Genomic DNA, 17035 nt, shown 5'->3' on the forward strand with positions numbered 1-17035 from the left:
CTTTTTCTGAAAGCATCCTGGACTTCCTTAGGATTATTTGATTGTTTCTTAGGATCACTGAATGTTTTTCTTTCGTGCCATGGGAACACAACGGAAACACGGAAGACCTTATACCCACTTCCTGTCCTTACTTCCTTCCATCACATCTCAAGCCTCCAGGATTAGACCTCTGCTCCAAATCTTCCACTGCTCCTGTTCTCTGCAAATCAGGGATCTTTCTCTAAATCTCATGATGTAGAACTCTAAGCCTCATTCCCCACTTGGCCTCTCTAGACAGATGGCTTTTTACCATATTTTGTTTCTGGATTTTTTTTTATTTAATTTTGATCTTATGTGTATTGTTTGAATGTTTGACTATGCAGCATGCAATGCCTCCTGGGACCAGAAGAGGGTATCAGATTGTCTAGGACTGGAGTTACAGATGGTTGTGAGCCATCATGTTGGTACTGGGATTTGAACCTGGGTGCCTTCCAAAAGGAGAGAATGCTTTTAAACACTGAGCTATATCTCTCCAGCCATAGGTGTTGGGATCTGAACTCCTACCCTCTGATAAAGCAGTAAGTGCTCTTCAGCCCTGAGCCGTCTCTCCTGCTCTCTGTCCATGGCTTTGTCCTCTGGAACACACTCTGTACCCCATTCTTCCACACAGGTACAGTTGTCTTCACTTCTTTGTGGGACACAAAGGGGTAGGGACTCACACATCCAATGCCTTATTTCTGTCTTTACTGCCCCTTTCGCTCCTACGAGTACGTGCTTGTAAGTGTGCATGTGCACACATGACCACACACATGCACACACAACACAAACATGCTCACACACCAGGTGGGGGCGGGGGAGGTGTTACTATGAACAACACTTAACAAAAGCAACAAAAGGATTCATATCTTTGTTTTGTCCAGTGGTTTCAGAGACTTCAGTTCATCATGGCGGGAAGCGCTACTTGAACAGTTGTGTCAGTGGGAGCATGTGTGGGGGCTCGTCCATTGAATTTCCCAAGGAAGAAAGCCAGAACCAGAAATACATAACCTTCAAAGGCTCACCTCTAGTGGTCTACTTTTGCCAGTCAGGCCCCACCTTCTTCTTTTTATTTATTTGGTTTTATTTTTGTAGTGTGTGTGTGTGTGTGTGTGCGTGTGCGCGCCTGTGTGTATGTGTACACCTATCTGAGTTTCTGTGTATCGAATTCATGCCCATGGAAGCCAGAAGATGGTGTCATACCCCCTAGGTATGAAGTTACAGGTAGTTGTGAGATGCCAGATGTAGGTTCTGGGAACCAAACCCATATCCTCTGCTAGACCAGTAGGTGCTCTGAACCACTGTCACCACATCAGTTCCCACCCCCACCCCCACCCCCACACTTCTATAGGCTCCATAATCCTTAAAAGACCATTACAACTGTTTGCTGAGCATGAAAAACACAAGCCTGTTGAAAACATCTCAGTTCAAACCATTACATTCCACTCCTGACCCTCTGAGACCCACAGGCCTCGGGTAGTTTAAAATGAATGCACTTAGTTCATCTTCAAGAGTGGCAGACATCTTCCCAGTTCCAACCTTGTTAAAAAGCCCAGAGACGGGCTGGAGAGATAGCTCGGCGGTTAAGAGCACTGACTGTTCTTCCTAGAGGTCCTGAGTTCAATTCCCAGCAACCACAGGGTGGCTCACAACCATCTGTAATGGGGATCCGATGCCCTCTTCCAGTGTGTCTGAAGACAGCAACAGTGTACTCACATACGTAAAATAAATAATTTAATCTTAAAAATAAATAAATAAATAAATAGCCAAGAAACTGTACTGAATGTCCCATGAATGTCCCCAGATCCTTTCCTAACAGAGTCCCTGTCCCATCTGAAACCTTAAGAACAGTCTTTACTGCCCAGATTTCTGTTGGTACTCTCATCTGCTGAAGTCCACCAGAACCACCTAGGAAACCTCAGCACAGCATCCTTACCCTCATCCCAGCCTACTCTTTCAGTCTCTTTACCAACACACAAGTCTGCCTGTCCTCTTCATGCTACGGAGTCTCATTTATCTTACATCCTCAAGAGTCCACAAGAAATGCTCCCTTCCCTGACACCCTGCCATCCCAGAACCCACTTTTAGAGGTTCTGCAGTCTCCGGGGCTGTTCTCATTAGACTCTGTGGCCTGAGGACACAGTGCTGAAAGTGGGCATGTCTTTGCAAATGAAGGGGCCAGAGATGAGCTGAAGAAATGAAGCCCAGTCATTTCAGAACCTCTCAAGTTTCTGGGCAGCCATTATCCAGGGGGAATAACAACACTAACCTCAGTGTAGCGGTCATATAGTTGACTTTTGCTGTCCTTGTTTTCTTCTTTTCCATAAGGCTTGGAAACCAGGGAACAAGTCTTCCATGGGAAGCAGGGAAGCAGCACTCGAAACTCAGATGTCTATCAAGACCCAGTAGAGAATGTAAATAAACAAAGTTGTTGGGGAATGTGAGCAGCTAGAGAGAGCCCACTCTCTGAAGGGATTGAGCACGATGTTAAAGGTTTTGCTACCAAGCAAAAAACATGGCTCCCGAAATGTTCAAAAGAAGCTACCAATCTAGAATTTGATGGAGAATCTGAATTCTTTTTTTTTTTTTTTTTTGGTGTTTTTTTTTGGGGGGGGGGGCGGGAGGGTTCGAGACAGAGTTTCTCTGTGTAGCCCTGGCTGTCCTGGAACTCACTCTGGCCTCGAACTAAGAAATCAGCCTGCCTCTGCCTCCCAAGTGCTGGGATTAAAGGTGTGCACCACCACGCCCGGCTTGAGAATCTGAATTCTTAAATGATCACAGTGATCCACGTTTCTGGGCTGAGTGGTCCCATAAGCTGCCTGTTAGTCACCTGTGAGAGTGAACGGTCCAATCGTGCCGCCTGGGCCCAACTCCTGGCTCTAGGTCCTGTGTTATGAGAGAAGTTATCAAAAGTCACTTGACCTGTGCTTCGCTCCCTCCCTTTAAACTCATCTGAAGATGATGCAGCTGGAAACCTAGTTCCAGTCTCCTTCTTCTTCTGGTCTCTCCCCTGTTCCCTCTTTCTCTTTGCACAATACACCGAAACTAACCCTTCTTCTACATCCTTGCTTAAGGCAACTAAGAATTACTTTAAAAAAAATCACTTGTCACGCAGTTTTCCGAGGAAGACTTAGCATGCTCATCCTGCAAATACAAAGCTGGACCGGCTGCTCACCTGACTCTACTTGGTGCTGTCGTATGATGCAAACCTAAAGAGTTTCTTTCTGCCTTCTTACTGATGTGTTCTCCGAAGAGCATGGTAGCCAGATTAAAGCCACGACATATCCCAAATTAAATTCTGGCAATGTATTCACCAGTGGTCTTGACTAGAAAGTGACAAGAAGCTCCCCAGAGCCCACTCTCGGGTTTTCAAAGGGGAAAGAGGGAAACATAACCAAAGGAAAAGGGGAGGTGCCCCGGTCCTGTACCACTACAAGGCTGGAGTTCAAAACAAGCCTGAGGCTTGCAGAAACTGCCCAGTGACAGCAAGATCAACTTTGTGCAAGTGCACTGGGAACAGGAAGAAGCAGGAAGATCCAGGGCCAGTGCTTGGAGCAGATGGTGTAATGTTAGCAGATGACAGACAGCCAGAGTTACCCAAGACCTACCTAGCTTCCATCAACTCTGTCTCCAAGGGGAATGTTCCAAGGGGAAAGGGTGGTATAAAGATGGGGAAGAAGAAATTGCAGTCCTGAGTGTGAAGCTTCGTGCAAAACGAGTACCCACCTTGAATCTAAAGCAGATTCCTGGGGATAGAACGAACCTGGAGATTTAATCACAGAGCCATCGTCAGGAGTCTTGATATTCATGCCAAAGGATTAATGATGGGCAACTCTCCGAGTGTTGAAAGCTAGGAATGTGTAGGTTAATGAAATGCTGCATGGCACAGCTTAGCTTAGCTTAGCTTTGATCCACAGCAAACTATAACCTGCATTATTAAAGAGATTGTAATCACTTAGCAAAGGAAGTGGTGATCTCCAGCAGCCAGGGCAAGCAACGTAGAACAAACCACACCATGCTATCACCGTCTCATGATTTTCTCCTTTGAAAGATATCCAAACCTCACAAGGTTGTTTTTAGTGAGTCTCTCAGCAAGGCTGTGGACAACGCATTTTATAAGCTGGATAGCTAGATTGAAGGACCTACTGGTTGAAGGTGTCGTGGGACCAACCACTGCATCCAGAAAGCCAATAAAGTCTCATTAACTCAAGGAAGGAATGAACAGGATGCCACCAGCCCTTGTTTGGGCCCAGTGACACAAGCGGTTTGTCAGATTGCACATGTAAACTGACACAAAACTAAAAGAGTAACTAACGCGGTGCCATGTGTCAGAGGCAACAAGAAGCCAAAAGAAACACAGTGAGGTGGATTGGAGGAAAACAAAGGTTCTTTATTGCGGTTTAAAAAATAAAAGAAAAAGAAAAAAGAAAAAATCTCAGTCCTTTGAAGCACTAAAGTAGAACAACATGAAAAAAAAAAAAACTCAAGAATTTTATTAAGAAAATTTTGGCGTGACCAAAGAAACAATTCTTGGTCCAGATGCAAGAAAAATGAACAGACAACAACAAAAAAATGAACAAACCTTGGACTGATATAGCTGTCTCCTGAGAGACTCTGTCATTGCCTGACAAATACAGAGATGGATGCTCCAGCCAACCATTGGACTGAGCATCAGGTTCCCAATGGAGAAGCTTGAGAAAGGACTGAAGGGGCTGAAGGAGCTTGCAGCCCCATAGGAGGAACAACAATATAAACTAACCAGTACCCCCAGAGCTCCCAGGGACTAAACTATCACCAAAGAGGACACATGGAGGAACCCATGGCTCCAGCTGCATATGTAGCAGAGGATGGCCTTGTTGGGCATCAATGGAAGGAGAGGTCCTTGGTCCTGAGAAGGCTTGATGCCCCAGTGTAGGGGAATGCCAAGGTGGGGGGCAGGAGTGGGTGGGTTGGTGGGCAGGGGGAGGGGGATGGGATAGGGGTTTTCGGAGGGGAAACCAGGAAAGGGGATAACATTTGAAACGTAAATAAAGAAAATATCTAATAAAAAAAAATAAACAAATCATAAGGCTTGCTAAGAATTTGTTCAGAGCGAGGGTGGTGAAACCAGGGCTGTTGTTGGCCTTGTTGGCACTTGAGCATTGTGGCTTGTTATGGGTATCATGGTTCTCCTGCACTGTCAAATCTGTCATTTTTTTAAATTATGAAAGGAAAATACAGTCATCACCACAAAGGGCAAAGATAGAAGAGAAAAGTTACTGCCCCTTTACCATGTAAACAACCGTTGACTTCTTGCTGAAAGTTTGGTTGGTTGGTTGTTTTTTTTGTTGTTGTTGGTTCATCATTTTTTATTTTGCATGTCCCAAGGAGCTACATGGAAAGAGCTGTCTAAAGTGAGGTATATACACTTACATTCTGCACTCATGAACCTGGCACTGGGGCTGGAGATAGAGCGCAGAAGTAAACAGGCTGCCTAGAACAGGCAAGGCCCTAAAGTTGATTTTCCTTTGCATTGTAGCATAAATCATTTCCTCATTAGAGAATGGCCATCTCCCTCATGTCACTATATCAAATGCCTCCCTCTTGAACATTTACACTTTCTCTGTTTAGAAGGGGAGGTGGTAGAGCCAGGCACGGTGGCATACATCTTTAATCCCAGAACTTGGGAGGCAGAGGCAGGCAGATTTCTGAGTTCTAGGCCAGCCTGGTCTACAGAGTGAGTTCCAGGACAGCCAGGGCTATACAGAGAAACCCTGTCTCAAAAAAAAAAAAAACAAAAATAAGTGGAGGTGTCAAGGTAGCACCGTCATCTTAAAGAGGATACTGATGAAGTAGTGGAAGAACCAGGAAGGACACTGGGTTAGTGAATTGTCCCAGAAACCATGTCACAAGAGGGGCAGTTCCAACACCTGTGAATCTAATACGATGGAGGAACCCTGACAACTGTCTGTCAACTCCCACAACACTATCAAATGGGAAAGGGAGTGAGTTCATTCTGTGTGGCTCTAACAGGTCAAACTATGGGCAGAGGTGAGGTGGGAAGGAATCTGACGTCATCCCCACGGATAACGAAGTCCTGCAGCCCAGCAGCAGACTAAGGAACCTTACAATGGAGAAGTGGAGCAGTTCTGGAAAGTGCACAGTTGGAGACAAGACGACCCCGTGGATGAAGAATGTGTCCTGTGTTCCTTCCAGCAAGAAGACTGGCTGCTTCTTCCTTACTTGTAAAGGGGTCATGAAGAACATGTGACTGACACGTGGCAAAGAAGCCAATACTATTCATTTTACTGGTGGTACAAGTAAGCATTCTAGCTCAGAGATCCAAGACACATCACTTAATTCTTAGAACAGCTTTGGGAGCTAGGAAAGGACATTATGCCACTCTTATAGGTAAGATTTCCAGTTCGAGGATGGCATGAAGGTTCAGCAGGTAGAGTCTCTTGCTGTGCAATCCTTACTAGCTGAGTTTGATCCCTGAAACCCACATAAAATACTGGGTCCAGTGGTGTGCGTCTATAATCCTAGGGATGCTCTAGGGAGGCAGGAGACAGAATCACCTGGAACCTCAGAAGCCAGCCAGCCTGGAGCACGTCACTCTGAGGGAACAAGAGAGATCCTGCCTCGACAAGATGGGAGGAAGAATCAGATTTCTAGAACTTGTTCTTTGATCTCCACACATGCTGTGGCATGTACACACACACACACACACACACACACACACACACCAAATATTGAGCTCTAGAGTGCTAGTAAATTGGCCAAGTCCTGTCCTCAGCTCCTCCCTAGCAGCTTCCATGAAGCAAGTCCTTCTGCTCCCTCTCCGAGTCCCCAGGCTTTTCTTTTGCGAGGCAGCAAGCACGGCTTCTTGTTCTTCTTACTGGATGTATTCAGAATCCATTCAGGTAGGTTTTTCAGCCCTTGAGGGTAGGATTATCTGTTATTTTGCTTTTGTATCCTATCCTCTTGTGGCCCAACAATCAGTATAAAAGACAGATCTGGTCCTGCCAGCATTCTGGTTTGAATTCTTTGTAACTTCTCCATCCTTCCCACAGTGACTCTTAACCCAGTTGAATGGGAACTGGGAACAAGAGATTGGTGTCCATTTCCAAATCCTGGGAGGAAATGAAATATGGGTTGAAGCAGCAGAAGCAATGTGTTATTCATCGAAAGGAAAGCTTGAAGTAGCTGCTTCCAAAAATGCATTTTCTTTCTGGCAGGGGTCTGAGGCAGTCCTAGAACTCACGGCCCGTGGGAGAAGACAGTATTTTGAAGTTTGGGAAGAGTGCATGAGATTTTCATTCTGATCAGTGGAGTCAAAGGTTTGGCTATTGTGTTTCTTTGCGAAACTCTCCCAGTTAGCTTTCTGTTGCAATGGTAAAACACAAACCAAAACAATGTGGGGAGGAGAAGGGTTTGTCTCCTCTTAGAGATTTCAGCCTATTCTGAAGGGAAGCCAAGGCTTATGGCAGGAGCTGGAAACAGTAAATATGGAGAAACACTGCTTCCTGGTTGTTCCTCGATTTACATTCCGAGACTTTCTATAGCCCAGGCCAAAACGCCTAAGGATGGCACTGCCCGTGGTGGGCTAAATGCTTCTACATCAAATAGCAATCAAGAAAATTCCCTACAGTTATGTCCACAGGGCCACGTGGTAGAGGGAATTCTTCAGCTGAGGTTTCCCTTTCCCAGGTGTGTCAAACTGACAAGCAGGATTAACCATCACAGAAACGTTGACCTAAGGAATAAGATAATGCCACCTCTGTCACAAGCCAACTTTCAAATATTCGTGGCTCTGTGCCTGTTGTGTTCTGCTCAAAAGCCCTACCGTGAACCAGCAGGGCTCTTCAAGATGTTTGATCTCCTATAGATCAAGTGCCCCTCATTTCCCCCCTATAGAACTGTCTTAGCTATTCTTGGCCCTTTGTTCTCATATGTTATTTTTACTATAAACATCTTTGAGGAAATCCCATTCCACCTACTGGCTGCAATTAGACTTGAGTCATAGATTACAGAGAGTTGACAGTGACAATGAGTCCTTCATCTCTTATTTGCAGGGTCTGGGGATTGTCTACCCCATAGCAACCACTCCACTCTGCCCTTTTCTTACTGGCAGGAAACTCTTCTCTCTGAATAGATAATGTGCAGGTCTGAGGCACTCCTCAATGCCTCTTGATGACAGACTCAAACCAGGGCAGTGAGACACTAGGAGAGTTTCATAGGAAACGCTTGAATTTGAGTGGCTGCATGACAATAGCATCCATGTGATGAGGACTCCACATGAAGTCCAACCTACCCGGAGCACAGGTGAGAGCCACCACACTCAGATTACCTTGCTTTTTCAATTGATGGCAAATGCAGAACCTTGTCTTTCATACAATTAAGTTTTATATATCTTAACTGTGAATCTATTTCTGTTTTTGAAGACATAGTTTTCTTTCATGTTTTGTTTTACTTGCTTTTAAAACTCCCCATTTTGTTTGTAGATATTTAAGTAAGTGTACGATGCCCAAAATGTGTGTGATATAAATTATCAAGAAAAGACAATCTTATGAATGTATCAATATGAAACTTTTATGACCTTAATGTGTTCCATACAGGAGTCTAATAAATAAAGTTATGATTACTTTCTTCAAAAATTATAGATTATTGGGCTCATATTTTCTGGTTGAGAAATGCCAAGGATATTTTTATAAATTTATTAATTTATTATATCATTAAGAATTTATTGTTACAGCTGGGCAGTGGTGGTGCATGCCTTTAACCCCAGCACTAGAGAAGCAGAGGCAGGTGGATCTCTGTGAGTTCAAGGCCAGCCTGGACTACAGAATGAGGTCCAGGACAGTCAAGACTACCTAGTAAGAGCCTGTCTTGAAAAGCCAAAAATAAAGAATTGCAATATCCTGACTGCTTCCTTTGCTTAGAGGATCTTTTGTTTTATTACCTGATGTTTCTCTTTTTCTCTGTCCTTTTAGCTAAGTTAACATTTTTATTAAATATGAATGTTGCTGCTCAACATTCTTTTGGGGATTGCAATTTGTTTTTCTCATCCTTGATCTTAAAGCTTTAGCTTCACGCTGACCCAGTGGGCAGTTCTGGTCTGGTCTGATACCTGGTTGGATTTTGCTCACCATGTTTGATGATCCCAGCCTTGATCGTTAGCAGGTGCTCTTCCTGATCTTGTGTGATTTGCCACAAATTCATCCCATCCTTACCTGTGCATCCTTTGCAATGTGACTGCCATATTCTTCATTCGTGTGTGTGTGTGTGTGTGTGTGTGTATAAAATCTGCCTCTCTCTACTTTATTCTAGTCTTGTCTGTAAAACTTTCTTTGGCCAGTGAACATTGTTAGATAGAATTTCAGCAGAGGCCTGATCATTGTACTTGAGTACTTGAGTATTTATATTCTCTCTCTCTCTCTCTCTCTCTCTCTCTCTCTCTCTCTCTCTCTCTCTCTCTCTCTGTCTCCCTCCCTCTCTATCTCCTTCTATCAGCAGCCTGAGAATGTTATTGCATTGTACTTGTGCTGAACATACACATGTACTTTCTATTTTTAAATCTTTAAAATATTTTTATGTGTATTTTGCCTGTATATATACCACATGTGTGCTTGGTACCCACAGAGGTCAGAAGAGGGCATTGGCTCTCCAGAAATAAAGTTAGAGATAGTTGTAAACTACTACAAGGGTACTGGGAATCGAACCCAGATCCACAAGTGCAAGATCAACAGGTGCTCTTAGCCTCTGAGCCATCCATCGCTCCAGCCCCCACACATTTTTCTCATCTTGATTCACAGAGCAATGCAGGTGATGGTTACTTCCAGCAGCATCCCCACAGTACCATTCACAGTCTAGAGATGATTTAATGTGTTCTGTAAAACAGTACACTGGTTTACAGAAGGAACTAGAGTACCCGTCATAGGTCTTGGTATCTGCAGAAGCGCCTAGCAGCCACCCCATGGACGGACACTGAGGGATGACTGTCTGCATGCGCTGTCTCCTCTACCAGACAGCTCTCGTACTGTACCTTTAATCTTCAAGCCCTTCATCTGAAGTCATCTCAGCAGGGAAGCTGGCTCCCTAGCCTACATATAAACGTGCTTATTTTATCCCAGGGCACGTACTATTGTATACTACCATATAGCACCTTTTCTAGTCTACTGTTGTTAATTTTTCCCATTCCTTATGTCAACAAGCTCTAAGTTTTTGTTCTTAACATCCCCCCAGTTGGGCTGAGTGCTTCCTGAAGTCAAATGCTGTTCAAGCCATAGCCACATGATCGGAGGTCAGTAAAGGGCTTAGTACAAGTTAGACACTCTGTGTAAATGTACTGAGTGAGTAAGTGAGTGAGTGAGCGAGTGAGCGAGCAAGCAACAAGGCAGAAGTACATGGAAAACAGAGGAGACATGTGCTTTCTTGCTGTGCTGTTGTCTCTGCAGTAACCATCACTATGCTTCTGCTAAGAGGCTGTCCTCACGCACTGCACTTAGAAATAAGAGCACAAAGCAGATCATGGGTTTGCCTGGTAGAACTTCTCTTACCCTCTGGACAGTCAACAGATGGCGCAAAGCCGTTGTGTTCCCCTAAGAAACCCCTCATAGAAGTTCAGTGTTTGCAGCTGTTGGGACACAAGAGCAAACAATCACACTTCCTTCCTCAGGCTCACGGTGCTGTGTGCTTTATGGAAGAACAGACAGATGTCAGCACCGACTCTTATTTTCAGAGAGCTCAAAATATGATAGAAAGCACTTAGCTGCTTCAGGCTCCAGTGTGTTTAATGGCTTTGATATTTATAAAATCCCATTGTGTCTCTCCATAGATTAGAGTTTGATCTCAGGTGAGGGGTACTTTTTAGTCCATTTTTGACAGGAGAAGGTCAGTTGTCAAGGACAATGGTATGCAGTGCTATAGTGTGTAGGCAGTTGCCCAACTTTTCCTGAATTGTTCCGGCACTTTTTCCCCCACAGCAAAAGAAGCAAAAGTGGTGGCCTGGGACAAACAGAAGAGTTCTCATTCTCATCTGGTCACAGAGAGTGACCAGAGTCACCTTCCCCCGCCCCCCAGCTCAGTCGCAAGTCATGGTCAAGTCAACAGAGTCGGATTTTTGCTCTAAAAATCACCACCACCACCATCATCATCATCATCTTAATTTCATCTCAAATCTGTGAGTCTTCTGGGGAGAGAAATTTAATACATTCAAAAAAGTAATTAAACAAAGAAGCAGCTCCCCTAAAACCCCAGCGTCTATCTGGTGCCTGTCGGCATCCCTCCTGAAGGCTCCTCCTAGAGTGTCCTGGCCAGCAGTTCTCCTCCAGCACTCCCACCAGGCCCAGAGGTCTTACTGGGAGAGCATGCCCTGGGCAAAGCAAGGGATGCACCAGGCAGAGCCTCCATGCTGGAAGCTTGGACAGAAGATTAATGTGCTATTCATTCTCATCCCTTCGCTTCAACTTCGCTCACTCCTGGCTTCCAGGAGCCCACTTTTCTGAAAACCTGGATTTAACTCATGAGATCCTGTCTCCCTCTCTGACGATCTAACAAATCCAGAATTAAAGTTCTCTAATTTGCTATTTCTGCACATGTCTAATTAAAACCCCCAGCTTTATTTCACATTACCACATTTAACGGATGATTATTAATAACTTGCTCCCCCAATCAATGTTTTACTTCCAAGAGACAGATTTCGAATCCATGGTTATGTCACTGGGGATGATTTAGAGTTTAGCTTAAGACCACTTAGAATGTGGAGACCCAATCTCTACATTCTACATAATGCATACTGTATGTAACTCCAGCTTAACACCAAAGTCAGCAAGCTGCCTTTTCTCTGAGGCTGGCCATCTGCCCTGCTGAGCTGGAAATACCCAGAGTATGGAGCAGGAGGAAGAGGGAAAAAACCTTAGGCTCTAAGAAAAAAAAAACTTGGAAATGCTTTGGGCTTACCATTTTGATCTTTAATACTAAGCAACTGTACATGTTTGAAACAGAGAACAATGGGCAGTGGTGGCTCACACCTTTAATCTCAGCACTCGAGGCAGAGGCAGAGGGGCAGAGGGGCAGAGGGGCAGAGGGGCAGAGGGGCAGAGGGGCAGAGGGGCAGAGGGGCAGAGGGGCAGAGGGGCAGAGGGGCAGAGGGGCAGAGGGGCAGAGGGGCAGAGGGGCAGAGGGGCAGAGGGGCAGAGGGGCAGAGGGGCAGAGGGGCAGAGGGGCAGAGGGGCAGAGGGGCAGAGGCAGAGGCAGGGGGGATCTCGGAGTTCAAGGCCAGCCTGGTCAATTTAGAGAGGAGAAAAAGAGAGGGGAGGAAGGAGGAAGAGAGAGAGAGAGAGAGAGAGAGAGAGAATAAAAAGGGACAGAATAATAACCACTAATGAAAGACTATAGCTTTAAGGAAAGGCACCAATCACAGCTCCACATGCAAACCATTGACATTTAGCTTCATTTCACATCGTGCTTAGTCATTCCACCATGCACTAGGAGTAGAGTTAAGTTCTAAAGCAGCCACGTTCATCTCAAATACATGCAGAATAGCTGTGTGACTTTAGTTTCTATTGCTTCATTAAAAATTATATATAGGGGGCTGGAGATGGCTCAAGAGGTTAAGAGCACTGACTGTTCTTCTAAAGGTCCTGAGTTCAAATCACAGCAACCACATGGTGGATCACAACCATCCATAATGAGATCTGACACCCTCTTTCAATGTGTCTGAAGACAGCTACAGTCTACTTACCTATAACAATAAATAAATCTTTTAAAAATATATATATATTTAATGCATAGAAAGAAAGAGTTAGGCCAGAGCATAGTTCAGCACTAGAGCCTATGCTTTCTAAAGAGGATGACCACCCCTAGTACCAGCTAATAATTTTTAAAAGAAAACATATGAAACTAATATACATGTTTGTAGCTGACCCATTACAACCAAAATGTTAATACATTATCATTTCAATGTGTAATGTACAAGCTTATTTATTTTATTCCCAAGGTATCTTCAAGATGTGTGTGTGTTGTGGTATGTGTGTGTATGCACACATGTATGCTTGTTTGTTTTTTCGGTCATTTGAAACAGTATCTTACTCTGGAGCCTGGGATAGTTGGTCTGGAGCTCACTCTGTAGCCCAGACTAGTCTCAAACTTTTGGCTGCTCTACTGCCTCAGTTCCTCCCTCCCCCTAAATGCTGGGATGAAGGCATGCATCATCACACCCAGTTTATTGGATGCTATATACGATGCAGCTTAAGTTGTTTTAACCCAGAGTCAGAGATTCAGGAGCCAGCTGCATCTCTGGCTACCATACTGGACACCCAGCACCAGAGTTACCATTAGCACCAGCACTGCCAGTTGCAATCTCTTACGGACTCCCATCTAAGAACCAGAGCCTTAAGGAAAGAGTGGGGACTCTATAGGATGACGACATAGGTGTGGAAGCACAGGTGTCCATGTTACAGGATTCACTCAAGGGAATGACTTATCACCCACCATAATGGCAGCCATCTTGCCTGAGGTCGACGGGGACCCGGGCTTTTAGAGCAGCTGCCCAGCCCAGATCCTACATCCCAACACTGGGGCAGTGAACAGGGATCCATGATGCTCCAATTTCCATCTTGTTGGAAGCCTTGATCTCATGGATAACATGCCATGCAAGAAGCAAAACATGAACTTTGTCAAAAAAAAAAAAAAGAGGGGGGAGGGGTGGTTGGCAACAATGGAGGACGATTCATGGAAAAAAAAAGTAACTGGATATTCTTTTTAAATTGTTTTGCTTTGTAAAGAGTCATGTTTTGTATTCCAGAGTGTTTTCTATTCCAGAGTGACCTTAAACTTCCTTTGTATCCCAGGCTGGCCTTGAACTTGTTTCAGCTTCCGAACTGCTAGCATTATAAAGATGTACCGTCACTCCCAGCTTCAGAAAGTCCATCCTCTACATATCACATTGTAGTAAATGTCTCACTCACAGGTTTCTACTTGCTAGATGGGAGGACAGGGCAGCCTTTACTTCCATTAATACCATAGTACACGAAGACATCAGACATCACAGAACATGGTTTTCCCAATCCCCACATCCCACAGTGATGTTTTGCCTGGCAAGGGCAGAGGGTTCACATTCACAGGGACCACACACAACTTTTATGCATCACAGAGCATTCTCAGACTTATGAATCGCCCAGCTCAGAACCCTTCCCATACACCTTAGACTACCTGTCCATCCTTGGTTGTTTGTCTGTTTCTTTTTCCAACGCCAACCCCTCTCTGCCACCTGCTCATAGGCCTGAGCTGGTAGAAACTTCAGGGTCGGGCTTCGAGACTCAGGAATATGAAAGTCAGGTAGAGATACCCCAGGAAGTAGTGAACTCCAGAAAAGAAATCTCTGGAGCTGTACTACACCTGTGTCTCCTTTCTCAGGTTTAAGGTGGATCTGAGACTTGTCAAATAGTATTTTCTCCTTCTCCTTTACTATGACCGTTGTTTCTGTGACATCTGGTGGCCTGCTAACTAACTCTGCTTCTATGGGTGATACTGCTACTATGTGCATGCTTCTTGCTCTCTTTCTCACATCGCTGTCACCAAAATCTGGCACAAACAGCAAAGGTTTCCTTTGGCTCACAGTTTCAAATGTTTTCAGTCCACCATGGTGGGACAGCTCAGTTCACAGGGCATGGAAGAAGTTTCTCAGAGCACGGTGGACCAGGAAGCAGAGAGAGACTGTGTCACAAGAGGTTGGCTGAGAGAGCAGACTCCCAGAGACAAAACTCCCAACAGCTTAGCTGAAGCAGCTAGCTCTCACCTCCTATTGGTTCTGCAGCCTTCCCAGACATCCCCACCAGCCATGGAAACAAGAGCTCAGAATGAGAGGGGACCAGTTCAGACTCAAACAGTAACACTCCGTGTCTTCTTCTCTGCTAAATCTTTTGTCACCATCATTTGGCAATCTATAGTGTGTTGATCGCTTATAGAAGCTCACCTCTCAGTACCCAGGTGTGCCTGCCCTTCACAGAGCCAACTTCTGGGACAGTGGCCTCTAGAACAACAGGACTGACATTGCAGATGACACCTGAAGCCAAGGCTGTGAGTACGACTGGAAAGTCACTGTCACACTACTCTTCCAAGATCCACCCCAGAGCCACATCTTCCTAGAAAAAAGCAGGCCTCCCTCCTCTCCCTCTCATACCCGTTTTTGCAGGCAGGACCTTGTACTGTCTTTGTATATGTCCTGTGTACAATGGGATATGCACACCTATGGTAAGTCCTAGATCCGGATTCTGAGGCTTCCTCGGAGGACTAGAAAGAGAACGAACAAGCAAATATTTTTGGTAGAATCTTATTTTCTGCCCATGGTGGATCATCTCTTTCATGGACTGCTCACTGGTGTTCAGGTGCCGTTTTCCTGACAATGGGAAATTGCAGCTTTTGGCCTTGGGTTCTCTCAAGGGTGACCCCAAGATCCAGGAGGGGGCAGTCACTCCAGGTTTAGGAGGCCATCTGGGGACAGGCATCTATAACAAAGCCATTAGAGATCTTGCCCTGATGCTACCAAACCACCCTCCCAAGGACACCACTCTGTAAACAAAACACTCACTAAAAACATCATCACTAGAAAGCATCTAGAATACTCTCACTTCCTCTTCCCATAGGCCAGTTATAATTTAGAAGATGTTTTAGTATATACTATATGACAGAAAACAATAAACAAATAAACACAAAAAACTTGTACATCCTTTAGCTCACATCATGAAAAAAGTCACACCAATGCCTCTCTTCCTGGTAAACCACTCTCAGCCTTGGGGTCCAATTGAACTCACTCAGGATTCGAATCCCTCTCCCTCTCCCTCTCCCTCTCCCTCTCCCTCTCCCTCTCCCTCTCCCTCTCCCTCTCCCTCTCCCTCTCCCTCTCCCTCTCCCTCTCCCTCTCCCTCTCCCTCTCCCTCTCCCTCTCCCTCTCCCTCTCCCTCTCCCTCTCCCTCTCCCTCTCCCTCTCCCTCTCCCTCTCCCTCTCCCTCTCCCTCTCCCTCCCCCTCTCCCTCTCCCTCCCCCTCCCCCTCCCCCTCTCCCTCCCCCTCCCCCTCCCCCTTCCCCTGCCCCTCTCCCTCTCCCCTCCTCTTCCCCCTCCCCTTCCCTCCCCTTCCTACCCCTCCTCCCCTCCCCCTCCTCCCTCTCCCCCCTCCTCCTTCCCCCTCCCTCTCCCTTTCTCTTCCCTCTCCCTCCCCTTCTCCCTACCCCCGCTTCTCTGTGTAGTGTAAGAGTGTTTGTCTGCGGGCAGTGGTGGCGCATGCCTTTGATCCCAGCACTTGGGAGGCAGAGGCAGGCGGATTTCTGAGTTCGAGGCCAGCCTGGTCTACAGAGTGAGTTCCAGGACAGCCAGGGCTATACAGAAAAACCCTGTCTCGAAAAAAAAACAAAAAAAAACCAAACAAACAAAACAAAACAAAAAAAAGAGTGTTTGTCTGCATGTATGTCTGTGCAACATACGTGTCTGGTACCCTTGGCCACCAGAAGAGAGGGTTAAATCCATTGGAACTGGAGTCACAAAGAGTTGTGAGCCTCCACCTGCATGCTGGGTATTGAACCTGGGTCCTCTGCAGAGGCAGCTAATATCTTAATCACTGAGCCATCTCTCCAGCCCCAGCTGCTGCTCAGGAATCTTAAAAGTCCTGCCATCTTGTTCTACCTTTTATTTTGAGTGAGCCATTCTCCAGGGCTTTCCCTCAGCTGCTTCCAAGGCCCGAACAAAGGATGCTATAGTCACACCCTCATTCCATCTTTGGACAAGGTTCTCTTCGTCATCCTCCAGGTTTAATCTTGTCCAGAGTCATTTGCTCATCCATCTTACTTCTATCTGGACGGACAGAAGGTTTTCAAACTCTGGAAAACCTGCTTCCTTTGTATTTACAATATTTAGTTTGAGCTATCCCCCTGCCTCAAGTTCTACTACATCAAGGAGCAGCCAGAGCCCCATGTAACCCCAGAGATCTTCTTATCTACATCACCTTGTCTGCTAGAGGCAGTTTCTATTTTCCACACGACTGCA

Source organism: Mus caroli, unplaced genomic scaffold (assembly GCF_978045245.1).
Source record: "Mus caroli unplaced genomic scaffold, Mus_caroli_1 scaffold_7, whole genome shotgun sequence".
NCBI classification, from domain to species: domain Eukaryota; kingdom Metazoa; phylum Chordata; class Mammalia; order Rodentia; family Muridae; genus Mus; species Mus caroli.